This window comes from Stegodyphus dumicola, chromosome 8, assembly GCF_044657685.1.
Source record: "Stegodyphus dumicola isolate Sdum_Otavi_A_Nest chromosome 8, ASM4465768v1".
NCBI classification, from domain to species: Eukaryota; Metazoa; Arthropoda; class Arachnida; order Araneae; family Eresidae; genus Stegodyphus; species Stegodyphus dumicola.
The window spans coordinates 4182349-4195332 of record NC_140775.1 but is presented as its reverse complement, the minus strand read 5'-3'; the positions used below and the strand labels follow the sequence as shown (position 1 = coordinate 4195332).

Sequence of the window (12984 nt, the reverse complement as noted above, 5' to 3'; positions counted from 1 at the left end):
AACTCTTTCGCTGCCAGTTACTTTTGCAACTGGTTTCATTTTCAGTGGAGGGAAATGCTTTAAAATGATAGATAACTTCGGTCCAGAGCTGACGCCAGCAAGTATTCATTGTTTGATGAACGAATGTTGAATCGCGTATGAATGATATTCTAGCATTGGTCAGATTAAATGGGCACAATTAAGACTGCTCGTGGAAATACCGCGTTCGGTAAGGGTTTACTGTACACACAGATTCTTCATTATTTAGTGGAGATTTTTTTAAATGTTTATTTAATTTGCTTGAAATAAACTTATTCTTCAGATTAAAATGCAGGAAAATTATTTATAAATATTTTTCTGTTAAATATAAAATGGGTTATTCTTTTATTTTCCTGTGATTTTTCAGCTGCCTTTGGATGAACGGCGTTTTTCAGTTAACCGTGTATATCGCTCTTGTATTACCCCTTTAATCGGCACTCGAGTATACTTTCAGTAACTGGAACTAAATCGAATATCCTTGTTCACACGAATTTCTTCCATGTACTTTTCTTCCATGGTATCATTAGCCGATTAAGGGCGTGTGCCATCCTAGGTCAATGACGTCAGATTGCCCCTGCATTCAAAAATTAATGGTGAGATCTATTGCTTGGGGCGTTGAATTGATGCGCGCGGGATTCGTTGTATGTGTTTCGTCCCTACGGGCAACAGCTTTCATTGGTCGCTAGGTAGTGATGATTGCATTAAATTCTCCTAGACTTTCCTTATATTGCTAAATTCTACTTGTATTGTAGTTTTCTTCCCCATAATTAAAAGGAAATACACCCAAAAAGAAATTAATACCATATTTGTATGTCTTCCCCCTCCCAGCTTTCTAAGTGACGCTAAGTTCTGAAAATTTAAAACACGTTCGCATAATTTACCCCTTCTTCTAATGTATATACACTCACGTTTGTGAAAATTGCAACACCAAGAAGGAATCGTCATAATTGAATGCAATTTAATACACAGTTGAGTGGTAGTGGTACAAATAAATGATTAAATGTTCAAAGCAAACAAACAAGAACAAGAGATCAGAATCAGTATTTTGTGTGGCCACCACGCGCCGCAATAAGTGCTGCTACACGACGTGGCATGGAGTCAAACAAAGTTTGAATGTCTGACTGAGGAAGAGCATTCCATATCGTTTGTACGCGTACCCAAAGTTCGTCTGCAACAGGACGAGGATCACGAGCAAGACGCCGACCAATGACATCCCACACATGTTCAATTGGCGACATATCCGGGGAACACGCAGGCAAAGGAAGAAGCTGTACCTGCTGCGCTGCAAAGAAGGATTTAACAATCCGAGCAGTATGAGGGCGGGCATTGTCCTGTTGAAATACAGCGCCTGGCAAGCTTTGAAGGAAGGGAACAGCTTCGGGCTGTAGAACTTCACGGATATACCGGTTGCTGTTCAGATTGCCCACAATTCGTAGCAATTGAGATCGTCTATGATATGCTATGGCGCCCCAGACCATAACTCCGGGTGTTCGTCCACTGTGGCGTTCGATAATGCACTCCGGAAGGTGGCGTTCACCGGCATAGCGTCTGACACGAATGCGGCCATCATGGTACCACAAATTAAAGCGGGATTCGTCAGAAAACACGACATGCTGCCAATCAGCACGCCAGTCTCTATGCTGATTGGCCCATTGTAGCCGCAGGCGGCGATGGTCGTGCGTTAGGGGGATCCTGTATAAAGGAGTCCGTGCGCGCAGTCCACACTGCAGCAGACGTCTACGAATTGATGAAGCACACAATGAAACACCTGTAGCTATTGACCACAGTGCTGCCAATTGTCTAGAGGAAGCTGTACGGTCCGTCCGCGCCATGCGGACCAGGTGTCTATCATCGCGAGCTGACGTCACATTTCGGGGTCCACTCCCGGATTTCCGAGTTGTCCGACACTCGTCCGTCCACTGCTTCCAAACGCGCATCACTGTGCTGCTGTTACGCTGCACACGAGAGGCTACTGCACGATACGACAATCCAGCTTCACGAAGGCCGATGATTCTCCCTCGTTCAAACTCTGTAAGTTGTTCAAATCTCGCTCTCTTTCGTCGACGAGGCATAAGTACAGATTGAGTTAACGTTTACGACTAGCAGATAACCACCGATAACCATACACGCCTCGCTACAGCCATCTATTTATTCGGATCCATCAGCCGTTCAGAGGGCGCTGCTCAGCATACGCATGCGCTACGGATTTGCAATTCTAATCATTTGCATATCATGCGCTACTTTGCATTTCCTGAAAATTTCAGCTCACTCGCGTAAGTCCTTCATGGTGTTGCAATTTTCACAAACGTGAGTGTAGTTTTTCCTCTGAGGTCAATTGGTCCTTGATTATTTTTATTCAGTTCTTCCAGTTGTATCTGCATTTTGTTTTAACATTTCATCCATGTTATTTTCCCTTGCTTTTATTATTTGAAACCCATTTTATGCAGATTATTGGTTAAGCCGCCCGGACGAAGCAGGTGTTCTTACACTTAAGAAACATTCGAAACATGTGGTTTTACCTTACTTCTTATTCATGTTCCAGCTCACTGTAGCCTTGTTTACTGCTTATGTGTTTGATCATTGGAAATCCGGATATTTTATTTGCCCCTCATCCCTTTCTTCCTCCAGTGTTCCTCTTGGAAAGTGCGGTCAAGGTTCTATCATGTGAGGTGCCTCTCTGGCTTCACAAGGTAACTGAGCTGGATCGCGATGAGTCCATATCGATCAGATATTGTAATATAAATTTTACTCTGTATTCTTATTGGAATATAGATATCTTTTAAAGAAATAGTGCTAACGGATAGGTGATAATAGTTTATCCACGACCACATTTTATTCGTTATGTGCTTGCTGTAACCACATTTTTCGGAAGTTCACATAATTTTCCCTTCTGGATTTTCGGACGATAAATGCGTTGAAAAAAGTGAAAATATACGGTAGTTATTTTTCGAATAAAATGCTGGCAAGTATAGGATATATTTTCAATGCTTTATTAACATTTATTTTTCGCTAGATAGTTATGAATTCCATAAAAGAGTATAGCTTTAGAGGTTCCGCAAAATTTAGCTTTGGGGTTCCGTAAAAGATTCGGGGGTCCCGAAGACGACAAATGTAAACAGTATTAAAAAAAAAAAAAAAATACAGGAGGGATGGAATTTGGTTACTATTCAAAGTACGTAAACCATATCATATAAAAATATTCACAATACGTCGTTTTCAAACAATGCGGAAAATTGGGGAAACCATTTGATCGTGTTTAGTAGGAATCAATTACATTTGTATACCAATAGAATTGAAATTTGGCTTCGTTAATAAAGCGAAGCTTAAAGGTGCTGCGGAGAAACATTCTCCATTTCTTAACAATCAACTTCTTCCTATTCAGTGCGCGTAAAATTTAAATTGGGCATGCGATTTAAAAATGTAAGATCAGTATCAGCTAAACCCATGCGCGAACCCGAACCTTATCTCTGATACCCGAATCGGCAGATCCGTGAAAGAGAAAGCGTCGAACGGATTTACGACATAAGGGATTGCGTCGGGGCGGCCGGATTAAAAGAGGGGGCGCGGATTTCTCCGCCGATGCCCATCGTTCGACACGCACAGGATGCGCAGACGACGTGATTCCTCGTCCCGACATCCTTTCTCTCCGTTGTGCCCCTTTCGAAGAGGAAGCTCCTATGTAATCCGGGAGACGAAGTGTTCTCTCCACAGACGGAAGGGGGCATTCTTCGAAATGAGGGTTCGACGCCCTCAGCTGATCGCGTGCGCACGCGCGTGCTCTCTCGGAATAGGTATTTTAGCCAAGCGCGATGACTTGAAATATTCAATATGCCACGCTGATTCATTGTATGATGACACGCGCGTAGCACGACTCGTACGGTATTTATGGCGCTCCCAAGGTTTATTCGCAGCCTGTATGTTTGTTAACGTACTCCGTCCTCATTCCGAAGTAAAGGTTATTTAAATTGTTCTTCACTTCACTTTCCTTTCCGATTGGTTGAAGTTGGAAAAAAAAAAATCGATTTTTTTAAAGAATACAGTAGTACCTCGGTATACATCATTAATCTGTTCCATATCCTTTGGAAATATGCCAAACGAACTTTTCTTATAAGAAATAAAGGGAAAATGCTTAATCTTTTCTTATAAAAAATCTTATTAGAACATTGTTTAAAACTAAAATACAAATGCAGTAATTGAAATATATACCGTACATAAATGCCCTGTTATTCAAAATCCAAACCTATTTCTCAATATCCTCTAACGTCTCTGATTTTTGTTTGGTAATCGATTGTACCCTTCCTTCGCAACATTAGACTTATTTAATACAGCGTTTTCGTTTTTCACAACCTTGGACACCATCGTATTGGATACACGGTTTACGATAGCCAAGTCCCGGATATGCATGTCATCTTCATACTTTTCAGCATTTTTTTTTTCCCCCTCCATTATGATTCTAACTATTTTCTTCGTTGCTTGACTGTTCTTATTAACTTTCGTAAAACTCATTGCTAAAGTATTTACAACGAAAATACGCAGAAAAAACACAAAATCGCACGAATATTCAGACGTTTAGCTCTTCATCTTTACTATTAGTAGCAACGGACGCACTGATGCTTGTGGGCAGGCGTAACATTGTCTCGGAAAATGTAAAGAAGTCGTGACTCATCGAACTTGAGTCATATTCCAAACAAATACCGTTAAACCAAGCAAAAACTTTTCACGTCCTGACAAGACGTGCACCAAGTTGGACGTATACCTAGGTACTGCTGTATTTTATTTTAAAGGTTTTAGTTTTCAGATGAAAATATAATTAGGAATGAAATTTATCGCTATTGAACACCAGGAAATCTCTGTAATTAGCTTAGCAATGAAATGTATCGGTCATTTTTTAGGGTCTTCGGATCTGTCTGATGATGTAGGATTACATTCGGTTTATATAAAAATTGTTGAAAAGAAATTTAAATAACTATTCCTTACAATAGTCGTTGTTAGTAACACGTTATGGGAAAATAGTCAAAAACCTGGTAGGTTTGGAATAAATTTTATTTCGAAAATTATTCTTCGATATAATTGTTTATTCAAATGCATTATAACTAAATTATTATATTGATATATTACATTATAACTAAATTAAAATAGGGAGTTATGCAATGATTAATATGATTGTTAAGCACAGATATATGTGAAAAAATTTTAAAAAATAAGCGCTTCACTGTTAAACACGATTTGTCGACTTTTGGAATAATCGCTATGATGTGATGTGATGTGTTGTATTGCTGTTATGGGTGTGCGCGCGAAATTTCGAGAAAATAGAAGGGAATGAAAAAGGGAATAAAGTGAATCAAAAATTAATATTGAGATCTGACCCAAATTAATTAGGAAGTAAATGTTAGGTTGTTGAGATATGGCTAGCCAGGGCTATGTACCTAAAGAGAAGTATGACTTCGTGCAAGACTTTCCGAGGAAAACTATCTCTTTTTCGTGATAGTAAATAGAGAAACCGATTTAAATAAAGTCAATTCAATGCATATATTCTCTTGCAATTTAAAAAAATTAATTCTACAGAAACGTGTTAAGACCAAATGGCAGCTTCAAATTTCGAAACATTTTAAAATGCATTTAAGACAAATATGCATCAAGATAGTTTTCAGTTTAATATAAATACACAGGTTTCTTCTCCTTCTATGCAGGTACTAAGAGACATCTATTGGAAAGGACACAGCATATAGGACTAAACGTTTTCTAAGGAGCTCTAATCAAGAATAATCTATATTTTTACCAGTCAAATATGTGATAATTAATTTTATTACGATTTAACATTAACTAAAATCCATTGAAAAACAAATGTTAAAGATACTATAGCAGTTTTAATCAGTATAAGCTGCATAAATTTTGCAGCACTAGCTTTGAAGATTAAATATAACTTTCTTCTTCAGCCTGCAGGAGTTAAAATGGCGAAGGAGAAGCCATTTTCACTAAAATGGCATTTTCACTTCTACAGTTGAAGAAGGTACTATTTAACCGTCGAAACTAGTCTCGCAAATTTATGCAGCTTTTGTTGATTTTCGTTGCTGTTGCATCTTTGACATTTATTATGATTATTACGGCAAGAAATTTAAACTTGCTAGTTGATAAATCTGTTGAGTGGTTGCGAGGAATTTTTTTTTTTGTGAAAAAATTTCAAATCTGATCATTTACTACTAAATGCTTTTGCGAAAAATATTTACATTTTCCCCCTTTAAACACGTAAGAATTATCAGACTCCGTCCTGCTTGCGATCGTGGTGTAAGTGGTTGGCATATACGGCTGGTATCACACATCCATTTATTTCGAATGAACAACTATTTCAAACAATTTTTCTACCTGCTTTACTATTAAAAGACGCATAATTTTTTTCCTTTCTTTCGCAAAAAATTGTAAGTTGCTCATTTTCAACAACCAATCAGCTATCGGCATCGAATTTCCCGTCATCAACCATAATTTGTGTTGGAGAACAAGTTTTCCCTTTACATGGTAATCCCAAAACGATAGGCGGTGATTGGCTGTTTCACGTCGTGTGACAAAACAAAAATGATTCTAAAGAGTTGTTTTTCCGAAATGTTTTGAATGTGTGATACGACCTTAAGTGGAATAGAATATAATGGATTAATCACATTCCTATGTGCATGCTTTCCAGGTGGATTCGGATTAGCATGTCCGCTTAGCAAATGGAAGAACCGTGGTTCTAATCCCGGCAAAGGCATGTCATTTTTTACGTTTTCTGCCTTAAAACTTAAGTGTTGCCTACAAACGTACAAAAATATTACCAAAAGAATATTGCAGAAGGGAGAAGGCAGTTATCTTACCTTTTGCTTAACATAAAGTTATAAGGTATTTCTCCCACCTTCTTGGCATGCCTTCGGGGTGTGGTGGTCTGCACACTGGGCCGATATTCCAGACGTCCGCGGTTCGATTCCCGGCGAAGGCGTTTGCTCATTTTTCATCTTTCCTTCTTCCAAAAATAAATCCTAATGTCTCTACAAAGTCACCATAAGCTAATTAATTGTCTGTGGACAAATTGTGATGTATTTTTGTATTTAAATTATAAGTGAACTCTAGTGGCGATGAGTACATAATCAAACTGTATTAAAAATTACTATATTCGCAGTTTGTATATACATCCTTTTTTAAGAAAAAACAAACTTCCATTCAAATCTCTTAAAATTTCCAAGATTATTATAATCCCTATTAAATTATTAAGATAGTTGTCTGTTAAATTTTTCATTAAACGGTAGTGTATTACATTGCATAGATGTTGCAGAACATTTTATGCTTCCTTGGTATTGCTAACAACACTTTTTAGCGAAATTTTTTTTCATTCTTCTGTTTTTTAACTTCGTATTTTCAGGAAAATGAAACGTGTCCCATTCTTTTGCACTATCTTTATGTATTATTTTATCCTTGTTCTTGATATGGATTAGAGAAGAGAAATTATCATTTATCATGTCATCTTCCTTCCTTCCTCATTTGAACTACGTCTGATTATTGCCCGTAAACCGAGCTTCATGCAGAAGGGCACTGGATATTTTAATGCAACTTTAAGAACACGCGATATCAATCATTTTTTACTCTTCATTACAATTCAACATTGTTAACGTAAAATGGCATTTGCGGATTGATTAATATGCAATGCTGAGTTATATCCCAGCAACTGCGTGCAGTCGTTATTCATTTATTATATTGGATTGCAATGAAATTAACGCTGATGACATTTTGAGATGCTTATTTTTCACGATACAGTTTCGAATTTGAATTATTATTCTATCCTTCTACGTTTCATTAATTTATTGTTGCTTTTGTATTTAGAAGTCACTAATTTATGTATTTATTGGGTTTGCAAAGATTTAAGACAACGTTCTTGCAACATAGAAGGATGAAATAAATAAGTAAAACATTCTTACTTTTTTAGCCTTTAGTATGCAATCCTTGTAAGACGTTTAGCAATTTCATCGCTCCGTTTTGGAATCCATGGCAGCTGATGTTCACGGGATCAAACCAAATTATTAACTGCATAGAAAATTCTATTCGTAAGCAGACGATATTTTAGAAGTAAGATAAGATATCATAGTAATAAACGCTGTCGATTATCGTTTGGAGATTCGCTAAAATTTGTTCCTAGTTTGTAGGCGCACTGCAAGCAATACTATTTTGCCCCTGATTCATCTGAGTTAATTTAACTAGTTTTTAATCTGAACTAGTTTTATTAAAATAAGAATTCAGTTGGGATTTTAATTTCATTCAGTGAAACTGTTGCTTCGAAATTATTGATGAAAAGTTCTTTCTTTCATTTAATCTCTAATCGAAGATTGGTATTTTTTTTTTAAAGAAGCACTTGAAAAAAAGATAAATTCAACAGCATTTTGCAAGTAAGATATTCAATTGTGCTTACTAATGACTTATTATTCAATGAACTAGACTGAAATTTATTGTTAATAGGTATGAAAATATCCACTTATGAATTTTACATTGTCAGTTTAGTTGAAATAATAAATGAAATATCTTTGTAATGTTGAACTTTAAATCTGCGTAACAATTTTTATTTGCCAACATTGGTATCCTACTAACAATTCAGCTTCTCTTCAAAGCAAATTGAATTATAATGAGAGTACAGACAAATTTTGAAAGTAGCTGCAAGTAATGGTGACGTGACAGTAGAAGAGAAGAATTTCGATACATACTACATACGTGCTGTGTGTTTTTATTGGTAATTAAAACTACGTTAACAGAAAGCAGTGCTCCTGCCAAATCGAAACACATATTCTTCCGTCGACCTAAGAATATTTTTTACGTGACAGAAATAAAGTCAAGAAGTTAGGAATTTTAACACTTGAACCTAAAATGTAAGTAATCGTAATTTTTAAGTGTATGTTGCCAGTTTAAATTAATAGTTAAAGTGTTTAATAATAATCTAAACTAAGATTCAATAACTTAAAAAAAATTTAATAATTTACGAATGAAAATCGATTTATATTGTTAATAATTTAAAATATTCTTAATCCGTAATTTGAAACTGCCGGTTTGTTTCGTAATAGGCACTGAAATGTGTGTGTGCACAAGTCAATAAATGCATTCTCTAATGTCTCCGAGAATTTTGCATGTGGATGAAACTTTTTATATCGACTTTATTAAAGCATAATGAACACTTTATTGATTGGACCTAACTGATCTGCAGAATCAAATAAAATATTAGATTTTTTATGTACGGTATCTTCTCATTCCACCCCACGATGACCGAGTGGTCAGGACCACTGTATGCTGGGAATTTGACCCGGCTTTGAATCGAAGCGAACAGGCTGGGCTGCATGGTTGATTTTTCCCATACGTAAGGTGAATGTGAGGCAGTTTTTGGATTAATCACTTTATGCACAAGTAAATTTATACCGAGTTTCATAGCCCCCTTAATTATAACAATTTTCTGGTAAGTTTAAATTTTGCCTAAACTAAATAACAGTAGAATATAACAAATACATATTAAAAAGTTTTTAATACTTACTTCAGGTAAACTGTTAATTTTATTTTTGCAGAATTAACCATTTTGCGACATTATTTCAGTTGCTAAATTTATCCTGCAATAAGTTTTTTTTTTTTTTTTTTTTTTTTTTTCTTGTCATTCGAAGTGGTTTGTTAAATATTTTATACAGGATCTATAAAAACTCCCTTTTGCTATATGCGCTGTTGATTCATCTGGTGCCGAGATTTCCTTTTCAGTGGTTGTTTGAATTTGTGCTAAGAGCTTATTGTTCCACAATAGATGCACCTGGCTAATATAAAAACCTTATTGGTCTAACAATGACAGTGAGCATGGAAGGTAGGCGTGGAGGATTTTAAATATTGACTTTATGATCTAAGTAGTTCCCAGACTGCGTAGAAGTGTTTCATTTGTATTATTCAGCATATTTTTCTCAAAACAATTTTTTTCAAGGAAGGAAAGTTTGAAAGCTAAAGTGCATAGTTTAATAATTTCTCTGTTCAGAGTCGTAGCTTGGGTTTTCAGTGCCCGGGGACAGCTGAAGATTTCGGGAATCCGTCCTGTTTGCTTAGAATGGAAAATATTTAATCTTAAAATATGGTAAGATCAGTTTGGCTCCCCTTGGATGCTGCCCCCAGGGACAGATGTTCTCCCCTCCAGCTAAGCCCCTGTCTGTTACTTTAATGGTAAAAGTACTTATTTGCAGTAGCGTGGCTAGAGGGGACAGACCGTTCCATGCGGCATATTTTTAGGGGCGGAATTTTTTGGTTTACGTAGATTGAGGTGGGTGAAGAATAATTACATTCTTAATTGCCGTAAGGAATTAAATTTAGAAGAAAAGAGTTTTTTAACCCTAGATAAAGTATTCGAAGAAATCTTCACGTGATTTCAATGCTGCTTACTCTTGTTATACATATTTTATTCCGTCGAAACTTTTGAATGAAAATTACGAATGTCAACGAAATTATGATCACGGTGAGCATGTTTCATAAGTGCACATCTGTATCGCCACCGAGGAAATGGCTTCTAGAGCGGATCAATGGGCTTCCAGTAATATCTCTGTCATTTCACACGACCTTTACCGCGCTTTAAGCAAGATAGTTGAAAATGTTTTGCCACGCAATTTGCAGTTCAAACTAATTAAAGCACCCCTGGATGTCTTGTCAAAATTTTCAATATGAAGTTAGATCAAATATAAGCGTAATTATGTATGTTAATAGTAGAAGCCTCATCATTTTTATTGCAGTCTATATGAAAAAGAGGTTCTATAGTAATAGCTAATGCACAGTTTTATTCAAAGTGAACTTTCCTAATTTTAATTCCTACACATTTAGTGTGTTTAATTTCGCATTAACACTTCTTCATTCTTGAATGTATTGCCTGCACAACCCTAGATTTTAACAACTTTTCAAACAGAAGCAGAGCTTTTCAAACAATATGAATTTAATCTTATTCGTAACGAATACGAGTATATTTAATTTATCCATGTATAACTTTTAATATTAATAATAAATATAATTATATCATTCACAATATATATTTTGAATCTTACACTTTCAAAATCAAAGGAATGCAAGCAATTGGGATAAGAAAATACTAGATTCATTGCAACACTTCTAGGTATTCTCAGCTTAATAATATATATATATATATACTTAAATTTTCTTAATTCACAGGTGTTAGTAAGTGCATAATATTCGAGGTTAATTGTAGCTTGAGTCCTCGATATAAAGAGCGATATGATGTCACGAACATTAATCTGAATATCGTTGCGTGATAAGTTTCGAGAAATGAAATTTTGACGATTAAACAAGTTATAAAATGCAAGCGCAACGAGATTTTCTATTAAACTGGATAGTAGCGTTTTTATACATTACACATTTATCTGCGAAACAAATGCAAAATAAAACGTAGACGACAGCATGCGCTCATATGCAGATTCAAATATTCAGCGTCACAAGAGCAATAGAAGCTTATTGGTCTATTTTTTGAAAACCCTTCTCTCAGTTGCGATACTGATTTGCACTTTTGAATTATGCTCGCGGTGACATTAATAAAGAAGGTGTTGGTGTATTTAATTATGGCAAAGCACACTAGGGCTATCTGCCTAAGGGGAGGGATGCCTTCGTGGGGGACTTTCTAAGGGAAACTGGCTCGTATACACGTTACACATGGGGAAAACCACGAAAACACCCATGCAGCCGTTCACAGGATTCGAACCTCGGACCGAACTACCAGTGTTTAGCGACTTTACCGCTCGGCCGCTGGTGGGCTATTAATAAAGAAGGATTCCTTGTTAAAAGAGAAGCATTTCAATTTTATTACCGTTATTGCTTGGGAAGTGAAAACAGGAACATGGAATACATATGATAATGTAAATTTTTTATCGTAAGCATATTTAAACATATGCTTTAACGTGGTTCTTAGATTCTTACTTTCTTAAAATAATTTACTGCTTTAAATACCAGTCAAAGGTGACTTCTGTAAATTTTTTGTTGTGGCCCGACATGTTTCTTCAAAGCTTTTTACGGCCAGATATCATGCTAAATAAGGTGAGTGATGTATTTGAAAGAAATCGCGCATACGAATATAAATTTAAAAATTCTGGTGTGCACACCACATGATTTCCTTGTATGGAATTTTAACGTATACACATTTTTTCCCCTGCATTTCATTTAAACTTATTTCCCCGAATGTTATTAGAGATATATTTCTTATTAATTAACTAAGTTCTCGCTTTGCGACAAGGCAAAATTACATAAAACGTCAAAATATCTTTATTAAAAATTCAAAAATGTAGAAAAATATAAAACACCAAATACAGTTAATTTAAATTTTTTTTTTTTTTTTATTTACAATTAAGAGTTTCTACACAAAAACAAGCAATTCGGCCAGCAGGCAAGTTTACTTTTGGTCTCACTCGGCAAAAAGACACAGGAGATGCAGAAAATGACTTAATTCACTATTTTGCTAAGTTTCAAATGTAAACATATCTGGCAACTATGGTTAAAAAAAATTAGGCTTGCCGCACTTAAACAACTTTTAAATTGTTGAAAATTCTACAACTGTTGCATGCTGATTAACTGATGGCATAAAAACCGTAACCAGAAGATAAAAACAACATAATTCAATCATTTTAGAGCAAAAATGCACAATTTACTAGCATATAAGAAGCTCACTGAGCTCACGGAAGCGAGTAACAAAGTGGGTATATAGCGGTCGATTGCAACCAAAATGTCAGGTGCACAACTGCATGTTATAGCAGTCCTATATACAAAATTTCAGTGGTCTGAGGATACTCATTTTTGACTTAGATTGAGATGATTGAATGCATACATACGTATGCACGTACGTACAGACGTCACGAAAAAATCTCTTCTGAATCTATTTTAAATCCGTTTTGCAACCAGTTTTGGGATAAAGATCCCTTTATTCTGTCCTTACGTACAGATGTGACG

General features: G+C 35.9%; 1 protein-coding gene across 1 annotated transcript in view; it reads left to right on the top strand.

The window, feature by feature from the left end:
• The window catches only part of sn (fascin domain-containing protein singed), a 116627-nt gene that overhangs the window by 61039 nt on the left and 42604 nt on the right, over positions 1–12984 (top strand). The window lies entirely within an intron of this gene.